The 16,893-nt window shown below is 46.9% G+C and overlaps 1 long non-coding RNA gene and 1 pseudogene across 1 annotated transcript; both read left to right on the plus strand.

Annotated features, from left to right (window-relative positions):
• Window positions 1–1,704: 1,704 nt before the first annotated feature.
• LOC112580302 lies at window positions 1,705–10,241 on the plus strand. Its single transcript, XR_003104664.3, has 4 exons — window positions 1,705–1,845; window positions 4,909–5,306; window positions 7,438–7,538; window positions 10,060–10,241. It is a non-coding gene; the product is annotated as an uncharacterized LOC112580302 (long non-coding RNA).
• On the plus strand, window positions 1,839–4,714 carry LOC102399240 (annotated as a pseudogene).
• Window positions 10,242–16,893: the final 6,652 nt, after the last annotated feature.

Consider the following 16,893-nt stretch of genomic DNA (forward strand, 5'->3'; position numbering starts at 1 on the left):
CCCCTGCACAGGACGCGGGGGTTTTACGCTGCAGCCACTGGGGACAGGGACATTGACGGCAGCCCAGGGGAGGAGTTAGGAAGAGAAACCAGTGTCCAAATAATACATGCTGCAGGGGTTGTGGAGAACAGGCGGTGGGGATGTAAACTGGTACAACCACTTGGAAGCAATATGAAGGTTCCTCAAAAAATCTAAAAATCTAGTTGCCATATATCTTGCAATCCTAATTCTGGGCATGTATTGAGACATATGTGTAATTCAAAAAGGTAGATGGACCCCAGTGTTCAAAATAGCCAAGACTACTGACAATAGCCAAGACATGGAAACTACTAAATGTCCATCAACAGATGCACGGATACAGAAGATGTGGTACATGTACATACATATATATACATTTTACGTACATAATGGAGTATCACTCGGCCATTAAAAACAATGAAATAATGTGACTTGCAGCAACATGGACGGCGCTAGGATTTATCATACTGAGTGAGTTAGAAAGAGAAAGACAAATACCATAGATCACTTGTATGTGGAATCTAAAATAAGACATAAACAAACTTGTCTTTGAAGCAAAAACAGACTCACAGCCATAGAGAACAACTTGTGGTTGCCCAGGGGAAGGTGGTTGGGAGAGGGAAGGATTGCAAGTTTGGGACTGGCAGATGGAAGCTGCTATATATAGGGTGAGTAAACACCAAGGTCCTAGAGTATAGCACTCATTACCCTGTGATGAACCATAATGGAAAAATATGAAAAAGACTAGATAGATATGTAAATAAATCACTTTGCAGTGTAGCAGAAATCAAACACAACATTGTAAATCAACTATACTTTAAATTAATAAACAGGATGGCAATCTGCTCCCACTGTCAGAAGTTCCGCAGAAGAGGATAAAAGGAAAAAGGCTCTGAACTGACACCTGTTTAGTACCGTGTCCCCCTGGGTCCACTCTGCACAGGATCATTCTCAGTTACCAGGTGCTAAGGGCCGCCAACGGCAATAGTGTTAGAGGGAGAGGCCCGCTGCATATCAGTCTTTCCCCGAATTTTTTAAATTGTTAGTCTTTATTCATTTTTCTCTCTTTTATTTTTTAATTATGAAAGTATGCAAACACATTTACAGGAGACTTGAAAAATAGAGAACAAGGTTACATGTATTTCCACTGTATATTGTAATTATATTTTGAATAGATAAATTAAGATTTGTAATTGGAGTTTCAATATCAAACTCTCAAAAATGTATAGAATGAATATTCAGAGAGGTAGAGGATAGAGTAGACCTGAAAAGCACAAGGAACCAATTCAACATAATTAAGACTTACATAATTTTCACACAACAGTAGGATACAAATTCTCTTCAAGTTCCCATAAACTAGGAGACACTGGAACACATCCAGGGACATAAAACAAGGTACAAACACGTCATGGTCTAAAGGTATCAAAATCATACACAGTCTATTCTCTTATCACTGTTGAATTAGTCAGAACTCAATATCAAAATATATTTTAAAATGACCAATACATTTTCAAGTGCAATGTGACACACACTATGGACTTTGACTTATACACTGAATCCTCCCCGAAGTTTTATGATTAGTCATCATGCCGGCAAACAAGTGGGCGTGAACTAACCTCTTCCCTCAAGTGGCGCCCTGTTCCTGTTACACACTCACTGGCCAGTGACTTCATCCCGTGACTTCTGTCAGAGAAACCAAATTCTGGACGGGGACTGAAAGGAGCAGACGCACTTGCAGTTTTCCCCATGGCTTTACTTATTTCACTGAAGGAGCACAAGACCATGGAACTTCTAGCGGGTATGGTTGCTGAATTCCTCACAGAGAAGGTAAGGAAATTCATAAATAATAAAGTAATGATACATGGAACGGAGCAAGTCCTAAAAGCCTTAAACTGGTTGGTTGCATACCTGATTAAAAGGATATTGATATTTGTACTACAGAAATTAACATCCGGGACATACAACCAGTTATACCTGAATTGTTTAAAAAATAAGCTCATGTACGTCTTTAAAAGCATAAAACATCACCGGGAGCCTCTTTGTGCCCTCGCGCACCAGGCCCTTGGCCGCTGGGACCCGCGATCCACGGCATGTTCTCCTCGGGCACAGCTGTGGAGGGAGAGGCAGCCCCCGCCCAGCCCGCGTCGGAAAAAGAGCCCGACATGCCCAGCCCGAGAGAGGAAAGTGAAGAGGAGGATGAGGACGACGACGAAGCAGAGGAGGATGAAGAGAGAAAAGAAGAAAGTAGAGAGGTTGACGATGCAAGTCTCTTCCTTACTAAGAGAGCCATTTACAATCGCACAAGGAAAAGGGCAGAAACTTTGTGAAATGGAAAGGATACATTTCTTTTTGAGTAAGAAGAAAACAGATGAACTTAGAAATCTCCATAAACTGCTTTACAACAGACCAGGAACAGTGTCCTCATTAAAGAAGAATGTGGGTCAGTTCAGTGGCTTTCCATTTGAAAAAGGAAGTATCCAATATAAAAAGAAGGAAGAAATGTTGAAAAAATTTAGAAATGCCATGTTAAAGAGCATCTGCGAGGTTCTTGACTTGGAGAGATTGGGTGTAAATAGTGAACTGGTGAAAAGGATCTTGAATTTTTTAATGCATCCAAAGCCTTCTGGCAAACCATTGCCAAAATCTAAAAAAAGTTCTAGCAAAGGCAACAAAAAGGAACAGAACAGTTCTGGGATGGCCAGGAAAGCTAAGCGAACCAAATGTCCTGAAATCCTGTCAGATGAATCTAGCAGTGATGAAGAGGAAAAGAAAAACAAAGAAGAGTCCTCAGAGGATGAAGATAAAGAGAGTGAAGACGAGCCACCAAAAAAGACATCCAAAAGAGAAAAGCCCAAACAGAAAGCCACTCCTAAAAGTAAAAAATCTGTAAAAAGTGCTAATGTTAAGAAGGCAGATAGCAGTACCACCAAGAAGAATCAAAATAGTTCCAAAAAAGTGAATCTGAGGATAGTTCAGATGATGAACCTTTAATTAACAAATTGAAGAAACCTCCTACAGATGAAGAGTTAAAGGAAACAGTAAAGAAACTATTGGCCAGTGCTAACTTGGAGGAAGTCACAATGAAGCAGATTTGCAAAGAGGTATATGAAAATTATCCTGCTTATGACTTAACTGAAAATAAAGAGTTCATAAAAACAACTGTTAAAGAGCTGATTTCCTGAGAAAGAGGACAGAGACAGATGACCTGTGCCCATGGAGCTAAAGATCTGATTTATATACCATTATACCAGCAAAGAGAATGTATTTCCTTTTCTAAATCTTTGCAAGCGTTGTTGGTAGAACTTCCTGCTGACCTTTTTATCTTGAGTGTTAGGTGAATTGCGTTTGCCGTTTTAAACTGCATTTTTATGCAGTTTTTAGTTTAAATTTTTGCATGGCTACAGTAATTGTCCCTTGCTTTTATAGTTGTATTTTGTACATTTTGGATTTCTTTATATAAGACTATAGATTCTTGAACTGTTGTAGTTTTTAGTGTATGTGCGCAAGATTAGCTTAAGTCATACTTTTAATCAAGTAGAACAGAAACTATGGTAATTGGCATTTATACATGCAGAGACTGTTGCAGTATTTAGTAGATAAAATATTTTGAATACACGTCTGTCAGTGTTAAAACCAGTGGCAGTGTGTTCATCATGTTAAAAATATATGAGCTTCAGCTGCCCAGATAACTAAATTGGAACTTTTCTCCTGCATGTATATGTATGTCAAATTGTCAGCATGACAGGAGTGACAGATGTTATTTTTGTATTTTTAAAAACGAATTTATTGTATATAAAGTTTTTTTATTTCTTTTGTGCAGATCAATTTTTAAACTCATATAAGTAGGTATCTTTACAGTTACAAACTATGAAATGACAGTGTTCAACCAGAAGGTATGACGGAGCAGTGAAAGTCAGAATTCAGTGAAGAAAACACTGAAGCAATAGATAGTTCTCTGCTTTGCCTCCAAGTGTCATCAATTTATAGTTTTAGTGTTAACTCTGCAAGTGTCTGTAGATACATTTTATATTAAGGGTAGACCAAAATCAACACATCAAAACTTCAAAAATTGGGGGGATCTGGATCAAGTAGAAGCACATTTGGCTTCAAATAAATATACTGATTTTTAACTGCTTTTGCCCACATAAAAAGCTGGTATTTACAGGAAACCTGGCTACCTTTATAATTATGGTTCCAAGTATCAATTATAATGCCAGAAGATGATAATGTGTAGACAATAGTGGGTATCTGACAAAGTATTTTTCAAAAGTGATGGACTTAAAATGTTAAAGAAACGTAACATATTCACAGAATCAGGGGTGTTAAATTTTGGCCAATCAGGATTCTAGGTGATCAACACAGGGACCACTCCTGAATGAGACTAATTTTGTCTTTTGATTGTCTTAATCAACTTATTAAATAATCTGAATTTTAAAACTGCTGCTTATTTGAGAATTAGACCCTTGATGAACCATTGAGTGTTTAAAATATCTTTGCATCATAGTACAGAAATTTATAAAAATACGTTGACTGCTAACAGGTATTTTCACAGGTTTGACTTGTTTCTTGATAAAGTTATTAAGACATTAAAGAAAGGTTGAAATAAACAACTAAATGAGACTTGAGAACTGGCCTTTGGTTTTAAATACTTGATTTGTTCCTATAAACCTTGTCAATAAAAACAATACATCAACAACAACAACAACACCAAAAGCATAAAACATCAACCAGCAAAAGTGACTGACTTAATTTCTATTTATATATCCGTTCGCTATCTATACTACATTCAGAAAATCTTAAAGGACGTCATATACTATTGTATAAGAACAGGCATCATTGTGGGAAGTTTAAAACAGAGATGTAAGTTTCCTTGTTAATTATACCTACCAGTTGCACCTGCCTAACGAAGAGTGATTAGAAACTGAAGAAATGTCACTAACGTTATGATACGAGTTTGGAAAAACACATCGGATTTGAATTAGTATATTGGCTCCTAAATTGCCAATTCTGCAAACACTGGGAGAAAATTGGAAAGCAAACTTTGGCTGTTACCGTCTACATACCAACTCCGCCTTTCTGACAATAAATCACCTGACCCTGGAGAAATAAAACGGTAACTGTGGTCTCCTGCCTGTTCGTGTGCTGACTTTCTTCTCCTGCTGGGGTGAGGGTCCCGCAGGCGGGCGCAGAGCAGGGGGAGGGCCGCGTCTGGAGGAGCGAGGAGGCAGGAGGGCCGAGGGCAGAAGAGGTTTCCAAGGGAAAACTCCGGACGGGAGCCCTGAGGAGAGGTCGGCGTGGGGAACAGGGCAGCGCTGGGCGCGGAGCTGGGAGGCCGGTTCCCGACCTGAGGGAGAAGGGCCGGAGGAGCCCTGCGGACCTTGAGAGGAGTCGGGTGGGGGGCACAGGGCCCGGGCGCTGGTCTTCAAGGGACAGACCAGGGGGAGAACAGGGGGAAGGAGAAGCTGCGCCACGGAGGCGCCCTCGGAGGGGAGGGACCGCCCCGAAGGGGAAGCGTGCGGACGGTGTGGACTCCAACAAGCCCTGAGCTCCCCAAGGCGGCCCGGGAGGCTGGCGGCTGCAGCAGCCCTGGGGGGGACTCAGGCCTCTTTTAGCCTCAAGAACTGACACCGCGCAAGCAGCCCCCGCTTGCCCCCACTCCCCGCCGCCGAGTTATTCCTCACCCCGACTTTCCCTTCTGTCTGTCAGGGCCGTGACCCTGTGTTCATCCCCGGCCCCCTCAATTCGTCTCCTCTCCCCGGCTTTTCTAGACCTTTCCGGGCTCTGCACACTCCTAGGCCTGCCCCATACTTGATTCTCTCCCCCTCCCACTCTCCAGTTGCTGGATTCTTCAGGCTCTGCTCACCACGGTCTCACTTGTCCTCCTCCATTTCCTCCCCTACCCCATCTCGTGTTCTAGATTCTTCTGTCGTCGATCCCCTCGCCTTCCTCGGCTCTGGAGCCTCCGCTAGGGTCTGAGTCGGTTTCATCTACTCACGGGTCTCAGCGTCTGGCGAACTCTGTGGAAGGACGCTGGGCGCCCCCGGGTGGCCATTCCCTCTCCTGCAGGTCTTCCTCCCCACCCAGACACCCCTACCCCGCACCCCAGACCAGCCCTGCCCTTCTCTGCCTGGTCCCAGCTGAAGCCTGGAAACCCTGCCCTCCGGTCCTACACTCTAGTCCCCGCCCCAAGCCCTCTGGTCCTTTCCTTTTTTGAACCGCCACAGTCTCAGCTCAAGCTTTTTCTTTCCTCCCATTCCTCCTGGGTCCTGACATCCTCTACTCCCTGCTCATTCTCTGCCTTTCTAGCCCCGGAACTCCCGTGTGTCAGCTGACTTGTGCCTGTGTGTCCCTAACCCCCTTCACAGGCAGATGCACAGCACACAGAAACACACACACACACACACACACACAGATACCTATAATCATGTGAATACACATACATATACCCACACCTGCATGTCCGTACAGATTACATAGACACATTTAAACACACACAAATATACACGAACATGTAAACACACACAAACATTTCCCTATGTCCAAACACACACACATATAGGCACATACACACAAATATACACATACACATACTTATTCACACACAAACACAGAGGTGCACACACATAAACACACACAGATATAATGAACACCCCTCCCCCTGGGCTGGGTCTGGAGAGCGTCCTTTCTCTTAGTGACTGTTTAACCCTGATTGTGCTTTGGAGGGGCTTCCCTTGTGGCTCAACTGGTAAAGAATCCACCTGCAATGTGGGAGACCTGGGTTCGATCCCTGGGTTGAGAAGATCCCCTGGAGAAAGGAAAGGCTACCCACTCCAGTATCCTGGCCTGGAGAATTCCATGGACTATACAGTCCATGGGGTTGCAAAGAGTCAGACACGACTGAGCGACTTTCACTTTCACTTTCACTTCCTTTCATGTGCTTTGGAGTCTTATAATCTCTCATCTCACCCCAGATCAGAATCCTAATTGCCACCTCTGTTTCCAAAGCATCTGATGTGTTTCCCAGAGAGTCTGATCTTTTCCTCTAAAAATATTTATATGATATAGTGCCTGCCGTGGGTGCACGGTGTGGTGCCTGTACCCAGGCTGCTCAGTGGTCTCACAGAGGCCCTCACTCTGTTGCAGAGACTGCCCTCAGCTGAGCCACAGTCCCTTCTTCAGACAGTTGCCCCCCACCCATTCCTGGGAGCAGCCAGCAGCCAGGACTGCCTGGTGCAGGGCTCTGGAGCCCCAGGTGAGGCCAGCCATGGGCTGAAGTGTGTGCTCAGAGCCCCGCGGTCAGGCTGCAGCACGTCCCCCCTCAGACCTGACCCTGGCTAGCTCCTGGCTCTGTGCTGCCCGGATTCCCTCCAGTGACCCCTCCAGGAAACTCTGGAATCTTCTCTCTTGCTCTGCTTCCAGGAAACCTGACTGGAGACCATCCACTCCAGCAGTGACTCTTCCTCGGAAGCCAGCCCTGCAAGTTGTTTCTGGATCGGATCACTCACCCACAGGACTGGGAAGTAGGGCACCGGTATCCTGGACATTTTATCCGAGGGGAGCAGCGGGGATAAGAACAGGGGTGCACAGCTGGCATGCTGTCTCGGGGTTGAGACATGGGAGCTGGTAGAGAGAAGGCGTGTGGAATCAGGTGCTGGTAACCTGAGCCTGGACCAGAGACAAGGACAGGCTCGCTCCTGTCACTCAGCAGTGACAGCCAAGTGTGAGAGGCCAGGGGGCCCTCACCGCCTGCAGTCAAAGGCTGAGACCTGGCACCGGCCTTAAGTGTAAAGAGCAAAACTTAAAAATAGAGCTCTTGGCTTCAGCAAACACTTTGTGCCTATACTGGGGAAGGAAGGCACCCTGAGATGAGGTCGGGGGGACCTGCTCCAGAATAGAGCCCCTTGTGGTCTTGACCCCACAATACCCTGAGTCCTCTGCACGGAAGAAGGAAGAGAGAAGTCCCCTGAGGTAGACAGAATAACAGTCCTCCAAAGATGCCCGTGCCCTAACCCCAGACCCTGTGAATCCCTCCTTTTACACAACAAAGGAGGAGATTTTGCAGACATGATGAAGTTAAGGATGGTGAGGTGGGGGGACTCTTTTTTTGGATTCTCCACATGGTTCAGTGTTATCATCCTGGTCCTCATGAGGTAGGGGCAAGAGAGTGAAAGACAGAGGAAGCGTGAGAGCAGAAGCAGAGGCAGGAGTGATGAGCTGTGAAGACACAGGAAGGGGCCGTGAGCCCTGGATGCAGGCAGCCCCCAGAATCCAGGAAAAGGGAGAGAAACACATCCTGCCCTGAAGACTCCAGACGGGGTACAGCCCCACTGACCCTGGATTCGAGCCCCGTCGGGTTCACTGCAGACTCGCAGGACAGGACTGTGCTGTGTGTGTGCTGGGTGGTTATGGCAGCCATAGGAAGCAAAGACACCCCTTCTTGAGAGATTGCGCAGATTTCAAAGGACACACAACAGCCTCAGAAATTCCCTGGATGTCCAGCTGTTAGGACTCAGCGCTTTCACTTCCCTGAGCCCAGGCCCTAGCCTGGTTGGGGAACTGAGATCCTGCAAACTGCACAGTGTGGCCAAAAGAAAAAAAAAAACCTACAGTTCCTCAAGTTATAGATCTAGTGTCTTTTCTTGACTAGATCCTAAATTCCTGTAGTGAATTTAGGAACTGAGCGTTGTTTGGATTGGAATCCCAGGCATGGGGCAAACCATGATGGTTTATGAACCTGAGTTCATCCTTGAGGGGCTTTAGGATGTGAACCCTCCAAGAGAAATGAGGGGCGCGTTTCTGATTAAGGGAGGGGCGTGAGCCCAGGCCCAGAGTTGGAAATGCGTGGAAGGCATGCTTGAGTGCACTGGGGATGGGGGGACCCCATGTAGTGTCTGCAGAACCGGCACAGGACGTGGGGGTTTTATGCTGCAGCCACTGGGGACGCGGACACTGATGGCAGCCGAGGGGAGGAGTTAGGAAGAGAAACGAGTGGACCGCTATCTGCTTCCACTCTTAGAAGCTCAGCTGAAGAGAGTGACAGGAGAATCCGTCTTAGCTGACACCTGTTCAAAACCAAGTGTCCTGCAAGGTCCTCTTCCACACAGGGCCCTTCTCAGGTGTCACGTTGAGGGAGGTGTTAGGACCAGGGAGGGTTCACAGCTTGTTTGGTTTCAGGGGGGTTGAAAGCACTGATGACGGAATTTGAGCCCACATCTGCCTGACTGCAAAGTCCTTGTTCTTTTCACTGCAACACATGCCTCTGTCGGCACTGTTAAGAGTCCAGGCTTCTGAGAACCAAGAGAAAGTGTAAATAAGTCTGTTGTAATGGGATTTAAGGGCGAAACAAAAGACTAGGGAGATAACAGGCTTGAGAGACTGAAAGAAACTCCCCATCTTTATGGGCAGAGCAAGTAAGGCCTCCACAGGACAAGTGACCAGAATGTGTCTAATAGGCATCTTTAGGTTATATGTCCAAATGAGGCTCTTGGGTTCTTTTAGGTTTCCACAGTGATTTTCCCGAGAGTTCCTCATATCATATAATGGAACCACTATCCCTCTGTTGATTCAGTCAAAAGCTTGATTAAAGTTAGGGCCTAGCATTGTTTAAACTTAATTAATTAATTATTCTTTGGTTGCCCTGGGTGCTGGTTGCTGCATGCAGGCTTTCTCTAGCTGTGGCGAGCAGGGGCTACTCGTTGTGATGCCCGGGCTTCTCATTGCTTTCCTTGGTGTGGAGTATGGGCTCTAGGGCACACGGGCTTCAGTAGTTGCAGTGCCCGAGCTCAGTAGTTGTGGCACATGGGCATAGTTGCTCTGCAGCATGTGGTATGTTCCCAGACCAGGGATCGAACCCGTGTCCCATGCGTTGGCAGGTGGATTCTTATCTGCTGGACCACCAGGGAATTCCCTGGTCTAATGGTTTAGAAAGCTGAGCCCAGCAAGTTTTCCCACATGGCCACCAGAGAGAAGTGAGGATGTTTCCTTGGGCAGTGACAGCCCTCAGACAAGCAACTCTCCCATCATTACTTTCCTTTACGTCAGGACGGGACCTGCACGTGCGGCTGAGTGTTCCATGGGACATAGCTGCTCGCGGGCCACCACGTGCTGCAGAGCGTCGACTCCATCAGCTAGAAGTGTGCCTGCTGTGAGGTGCACGGTCATAGGCTCTCAAGAAACTCTTGTGTATTTCAGCAGTTCCTGTTATTAAATGGTCCTGACTGTGAGGGAAGAAATGTTTTTGAGGGGGGGGGGGAGGGAAAAGGGTGTTGGCATCTGCCAGTACCCTGGTGGTGGGGATTTTTTTTTTTAATTATATTCATGGTGCACAAGGAAGAAAAAAGATGCCCAGAACAAATTGCCCCTTGAAGTTTGGGGGAGAAAGGATATATGTATAGATATGGCTGAGTCCCTTTGCCATCCACCTGAAACTATCACAGCATTGTTAATCAGCTATCAGATCAGTCGCTCAATCATGTCCGACTCTTTGTGACCCCGTGAATCGCAGCACGCCAGGCCTCCCTGTCCATCACCAACTCCCGGAGTTCACTCAGACTCACATCCATCAAGTCAGTGATGTCATCCAGCCATCTCATCCTCTGTCGTCCCCTTCTCCTCCTGCCCCCAATCCCTCCAAGCATCAGAGTCTTTTCCAATGAGTCAACTCTTCCCATGAGGTGGCCAAAGTACTGGAGTTTCAGCTTTAGCATCAATCCTTCCAAAGAAATCCCAGGGCTGATCTCCTTCAGAATGGATTGGTTGGATCTCCCTGCAGTCCAAGGGACTCTCAAGAGTCTTCTCCAATACCACAGTTCAAAAGCATCAATTCTTCAGTGCTCAGCCTTCTTCACAGTCCAACTCTCACATCCATACATGACCACTGGAAAAACCATAGCCTTGACTAGATGAACTTTTGTTGGCAAGGTAATGTCTCTGCTTTTGAATATGTTATCTAGGTTGGTCATAACTTTCCTTCAAAGGAGTAAGCGTCTTTTAATTTCATGGCTGCAGTCACCATCTGCAGTGATTTTGGAGCCCAGAAAAATAAAGTCTGACCCTGTTTCCACTGTTTCCCCATCTATTTCCCATGAAGTGATGGGACCGGATACCATGATCTTCATTTTCTGAATGTTGAGCTTTAAGCCAACTTTTTCACTCTCCACTTTCACTTGTATCAAGAGGCTTTTGAGTTCCTCTTCACTTTCTGCCATAAGGGTGGTGTCATCTGCATATCTGAGGTTATTGATATTTCTCCCGGCAATCTTGATTCCAGCTTGTGTTTCTTCCAGCCCAGCGTTTCTCATGATGTACTCTGCATAGCAGTTAAATAAGAAGGGTGACAATATCCAGCCTTGACGTACTCCTTTTCCTATTTGGAACCAGTCTATTGTTCCATGTCCAGTTCTAACTGTTGCTTCCTGACCTGCATACAAATTTCTCAAGAGGCAGATCAGGTGGTCTGGTATTCCCATCTCTTTCAGAATTTTCCACAGTTGATTGTGATCCACACAGTCAAAGGCTTTGGCATAGTCAATAAAGCAGAAGTCGATGTTTTTCTGGAACTCTCTTGCTTTTTCCATGAGCCAGCGAATGTTGGCACTTTGATCTCTGGTTCCTCTGCCTTTGCTAAAACCAGCTTGAACATCAGGAAGTTCATGGTTCACATATTGCTGAAGCCTGGCTTGGAGAATTTTGAGCATTACTTTACTAGCATGTGAGATGAGTGCAATTGTGCAGTAGTTTGAGCAGTCTTTGGCATTGCCTTTCTTTGGGATTGGAGTGAAAACTGACATCTTCCAGTCCTGTGGCCATTGCTGAGTTTTCCAAATTTGCTGGCATATTGAGTGCAGCACTTTCACAGCATCATCTTTCAGAATTTGGAATAGCTCAACTGGAATTCCATCACCTCCACTAGCTTTGTTCGTAGTGATGCTTTCTAAGGCCCACTTGACTTCACATTCCAGGATGTCTGGCTCTAGGTCAGTGATCACACCATCATGATTATCTGGGTCGTGAAGATCTTTTTTGTACAGTTCTTCTATGTATTCTTGCCACCTCTTCTTAATATCTTCTGCTTCTGTTAGGTCCATACCATTTCTGTCCTTTATCGAGCCCATCTTTGCATGAAATGTTCCTTTGGTATCTCTGATTTTCTTGAAGAGATCTCTAGTCTTTCCCATTCTGTTGTTTTCCTCTATTTCTTTGCATTGATTGCTGAAGAAGGCTTTATTTTCTCTTCTTGCTATTCTTTGGAACTCTGCATTCAGATGTTTATATCTTTCCTTTTCTGCTTTGCTTTTCGCTTCTCTTCTTTTCACAGCTATTTGTAAGGCCTCCCCAGACAGCCATTTTGCTTTTTTGCATTTCTTTTCCATGGGGATGGTCTTGATCCCTGTCTCCTGTACAATGTCACGAACTTCAGTCCATAGTTCATCAGGCACTCTATCTATCAGATCTAGGCCCTTAAATCTATTTCTCACTTCCACTGTATAATCATAAGGGATTTGATTTAGGTCATACCCGAATGGTCTAGTGGTTTTCCCTACTTTCTTCAATTTAAGTCTGAATTTGGCAATAAGGAGTTCATGGTCTGAGCCACAGTCAGCTCCTGGTCTTGTTTTTGCTGACTGTATAGAGCTTCTCCATCTTTGACTGCAAAGAATATAATCAATCTGATTTCGGTGTTGACCATCTGGTGATGTCCATGTATAGAGTGTTCTCTTGTGTTGTTGGAAGAGGGTGTTTGTTATGACCAGTACATTTTCTTGGCAAAACTGTATCAGTCTTTGCCCTGCTTCATTCTGTACTCCAAGGCCAAATTTGCCTGTTACTCCAGGTGTTTCTTGACTTCCTACTTTAGCATTCCAGTCCCCTATAATGAAAAGGACATCTTTTTTGGGTGTTAGTTCTAAAAGGTCTTGTAGGTCTTCATAGAACCGTTCAACTTCAGCTTCTTCAGCGTTACTGGTTGGGGCATAGACTTGGATTACTGTGATATTGAATGGTTTGCCTTGGAAATGAACAGAGATCATTCTGTCGTTTTTGAGATTGCATCCAAGTACTGCATTTTGGACTCTTTTGTTGACCATGATGGCTACTCCATTTCTTCTGAGGGACTCCTGCCCACAGTAGTAGGTATAATGGTCATCTGAGTTAAAGTCACCCATTCCAGTCGATTTCAGTTCGCTGATTCCTAGAATGTTGACATTCACTCTTGCCAGCTCTTGTTTGACCACTTCCAATTTGCCTTGATTCATGGACCTGACATTCCAGGTTCCTATGCAATATTGCTCTTTACAGCATCGGACCTTGCTTCTATCACCAGTCACACGCACAGCTGGGTATTGTTTTTGCTTTGGCTCCATCCCTTCATTCTTTCTGGAGTTATTTCTCCACTGATCTCCAGTAGCATATTGGGCACCTACTGACCTGGGGAGTTCCTCTTTCAGTATCCTATCATTTTGCCTTTTCATACTGTTCATGGGATTCTCAAGGCAAGAATACTGAAGTGGTTTGCCATTCCCTTCTCCAGTGGACCACATTCTGCCAGATCTCTCCACCATGACCCGCTCATCTTGGGTTGCCCCACGGGCATGGCTTAGTTTCACTGAGTTAGACAAGGCCGCGGTCCTAGTGTGATCAGATTGACTAATTTTCTGTGAGTATGGTTTCAGTGTGTCTGCCCTCTGATGCCCTCTTGCAACACCTACCGTCTTACTTGGGTTTCTCTTACCTTGGGCGTGGGGTATCTCTTCACGGATGCTCCAGCACAGCGCAGCCATTGCTCCTTACCTTGGATGAGGGGTATCTCCTCACCGAGCTATACCCCAATACAAAATAAGATAAATATTAAATTTTAAGGAGGGCTTCCCTGGTGGCTCAGTGGTAAGGAATCTGCCTGCCAATGCAGGAGACACAGGTTCGGTCCTTGATCTGGGGTTCGGTCCTTGATCCGGGCAGATCCCACATGCCGCGGAGCAACTAAGCCCGTGCACCACAACTGTTGAGCCTGTGCCCGAGAACCTGGAAGCCGTAATCACCGAGCCCACGTGCCACAACTACTGAAGCCCAAATGCTCTAGAGCCTGTGCTCCGTAAGAGGAGAAGCCACCGCAATGAGAAGTCGGCACGAAGACCCAGAACAGCCGAAAATAAATAAATAAAATAAAAACAAATCGCCCTTTAAATTAGTTTCACTTTGGGGCCACCAAAGTACACGTATGCAGCTAGCCACAATTTAACAAGGAAAACAAGGACGATGAGGGCATGCGGTGGTCAATAATGGCCTGACCAGTGTCTCTGTGAGTCCTTAGCTGTCACGTACAGGACAGCGCTGGCCACCAGCAGGGCAGCCAGGAAACTGTGACAGGCCAGCACAGGAAGTCCCTGGTGGAGGCCGGATCTCGAGTCTGTGTGCCCTGTTAGCTGTCCCACTGCCCACTCGATTTTGTCCACATCTTGGAAGCCTGAAGACCTCAATCCAGGTCCACACTGTAAGATCGTATCACTCTGGCTGCACTTGCGCCCAGCACTCCTCGCTGGCCTCTCATCTAAGCTGGGCCCATACTTCACCAGTCAGACCCTTCACTCTCAGCCACCTTCTCTGCACACAATTAAAAGGTTTCTTTCTGGTCTCCACACAGGCTCCCTCCTCATACATCGCATCCTGTTCTTTCCATCCACCTGCTTGTTCAATTAAGGGTCATGGGATCGGACTTCCCTGGTGATCCAGTGGTTAAGAATCCACCTGCAGGTGCAGGGGACACAAGTTTGATCCCTGGTCTGGGAAGATCCCGCTTGTCATGGGGCAACTAAGCCATGCAGCAACTGCTAAAAACCACACACCCTGGAAACTGTGCTCTGAAACAAGAGAAGTCATTGCAACGAGAAGCCTGCACACTGCAACTAGAGAGTAGCCCTCTCTCGCCGTAACTAGAGAAAGCCTGTGCACGGCAATGAAGACCCAGTGCAGCCAAAAGTAGGTATAAAATAAATACATACTTTAAAAAAAACAAGAGTGATCCAGTCTCCCAGACAGACCCTGGTTGATTCCACGTAGAAGTCCTAATCGTGAATTCTTGCATTTAAAATAAACATTTCAAAATGACTGTCAAATTCCTTCAGCTTGAAATATTATCCATGTGCAGGGGCCAATCACATACAGACACCCTTCAGGGCACCTACAGGACCCTGCACAGCACCAGGCAGGCATCAGGAGAAAATTGAAGAGAGGGAACGAGCCAGGTGATGTCCCAGGGACAGTCGCTGGGAGTCTGCTGTGAGGGTTGAGATGGGATTGTGAAGGGCAGATGGCCTGGGGACTGCAGGGAGGGGGAGGGAGCTGGGTACTGATGTCCAGGGAGGAAGCACTGCTATTCCCAACAGAGACCACGTCTCTGCAGCAGCTGCCCCTACAAAGGGTCGCCCTGACGAGCCTGGCAGTGCCTTGGCCCCCACACCAACCTTTTCCTGGGGTGAGGAATTTTCAGTCTGTGCCCCAAATGGGTAGGATTGTTGTTGATGGTGACACCCAACAGAAACCTATGATTCCACACTCAAAATCTTGTGTCTGCAAAACAGGACAACACCCGTGTGTTCCATGTTAAATTTCCCAGGCAGCGCTTCTTCTTCTAAGTCACTTCAGTCGTGTCCGACTCTGTGCGACCCCAGAGACGGCAGCCCACCAGGCTCCGCCGTCCCTGGGATTCTCCAGGCAAGAACACTGGAGTGGGTTGCCATTTCCTTCTCCAATGCATGAAAGTGAAAAGTGAAAGTGAAGTCGCTCAGTCGTGTCCGACTCTAGTGATCCCATGGAATGCAGCCTACCAGGCTCCTCCATCCATGGGATTTTCCAGGCAAAAGTACTGGAGTGGGGTGCCATTGCCTTCTCCGAGGCAGCGCTACCACATCCAAATGACAGGAAGTTCAGTCATTTCCTGGCTTCCTCCCCTACAGGTCTTGCAGACACAAGGGATGGATAACAATTGTCCCTGCCTCTTTCCTCTGCAGCTCAGTTGCTGCAATCATCCTGGGAGATGGTTGATAAGCAGGATATGGAGGCTGAGAGCCTGGTCACACAGCCCACCAGGAGGGCAGGACTCAGCCTCCATCCTGGTGGGGTCAGAGGTGGCAATCACCATTCTGATGATCTGGGTGTATCTGGAAAACTGAGGCCGTCAAACTGAGTTGCCCAAGCGTGGTCAGGACACAGACTTGAAGCAGGACTGGGTGGGGGAACAGAGTTAAGGCCCCTCGGCTAGAAGCAATGAAGTGTGGTTGTTTAGTCGCTCTGTCGTGTCTGACTCTTTGCGACCCGATGGACTATGTAGCTCGCCAGGCTCCTCAGTCCATGGAATTCTCCAGGCAAGAATACTGGAGTGGGTTGCCATTTCCTTCTCCAGGGGATCTTCCTGACCCAGGGATTGAACCCGGGACTCCTGTATTGGCAGGTGGATTCTTTACCATCTGAGTCACCAGGGAAGCACAGGAATGAAGTGAGAAGTTCTCAGATGTTTGCCGGGACACGGCTGGAGTCTCCAAGGAAAACCGCCCACCCACTGGTTCAGCGGCAGCAGTTGGGTGGACAGTGCATGGGTGTCTGTCCATCATCTAACTGCTCCCCCTTCAGGAACACCAGCCTCTCCTCACGTCCACCTGCTGAATCTCACCTGTGTGCCTACATTGTCCGATCTACTTGAAGGGACTCTGGGATCTCTTTTCCTGCACTGCAGGGAGTGGGAAGGGGTGTCAAGCACAGGAATGGTCCTGAGAGGTGGGGTGGCAGGACATCCCCGTCCCAGCACCCCGGGTCCTGATCTGGGGTTGACGGTGAACCTGGGACCCCACCTGCCCCCTCAGGCTCCAGGAGAACCTGTGCTGC

This window comes from Bubalus bubalis, chromosome 18 (assembly GCF_019923935.1).
Source record: "Bubalus bubalis isolate 160015118507 breed Murrah chromosome 18, NDDB_SH_1, whole genome shotgun sequence".
NCBI lineage: Eukaryota > Metazoa > Chordata > Mammalia > Artiodactyla > Bovidae > Bubalus > Bubalus bubalis.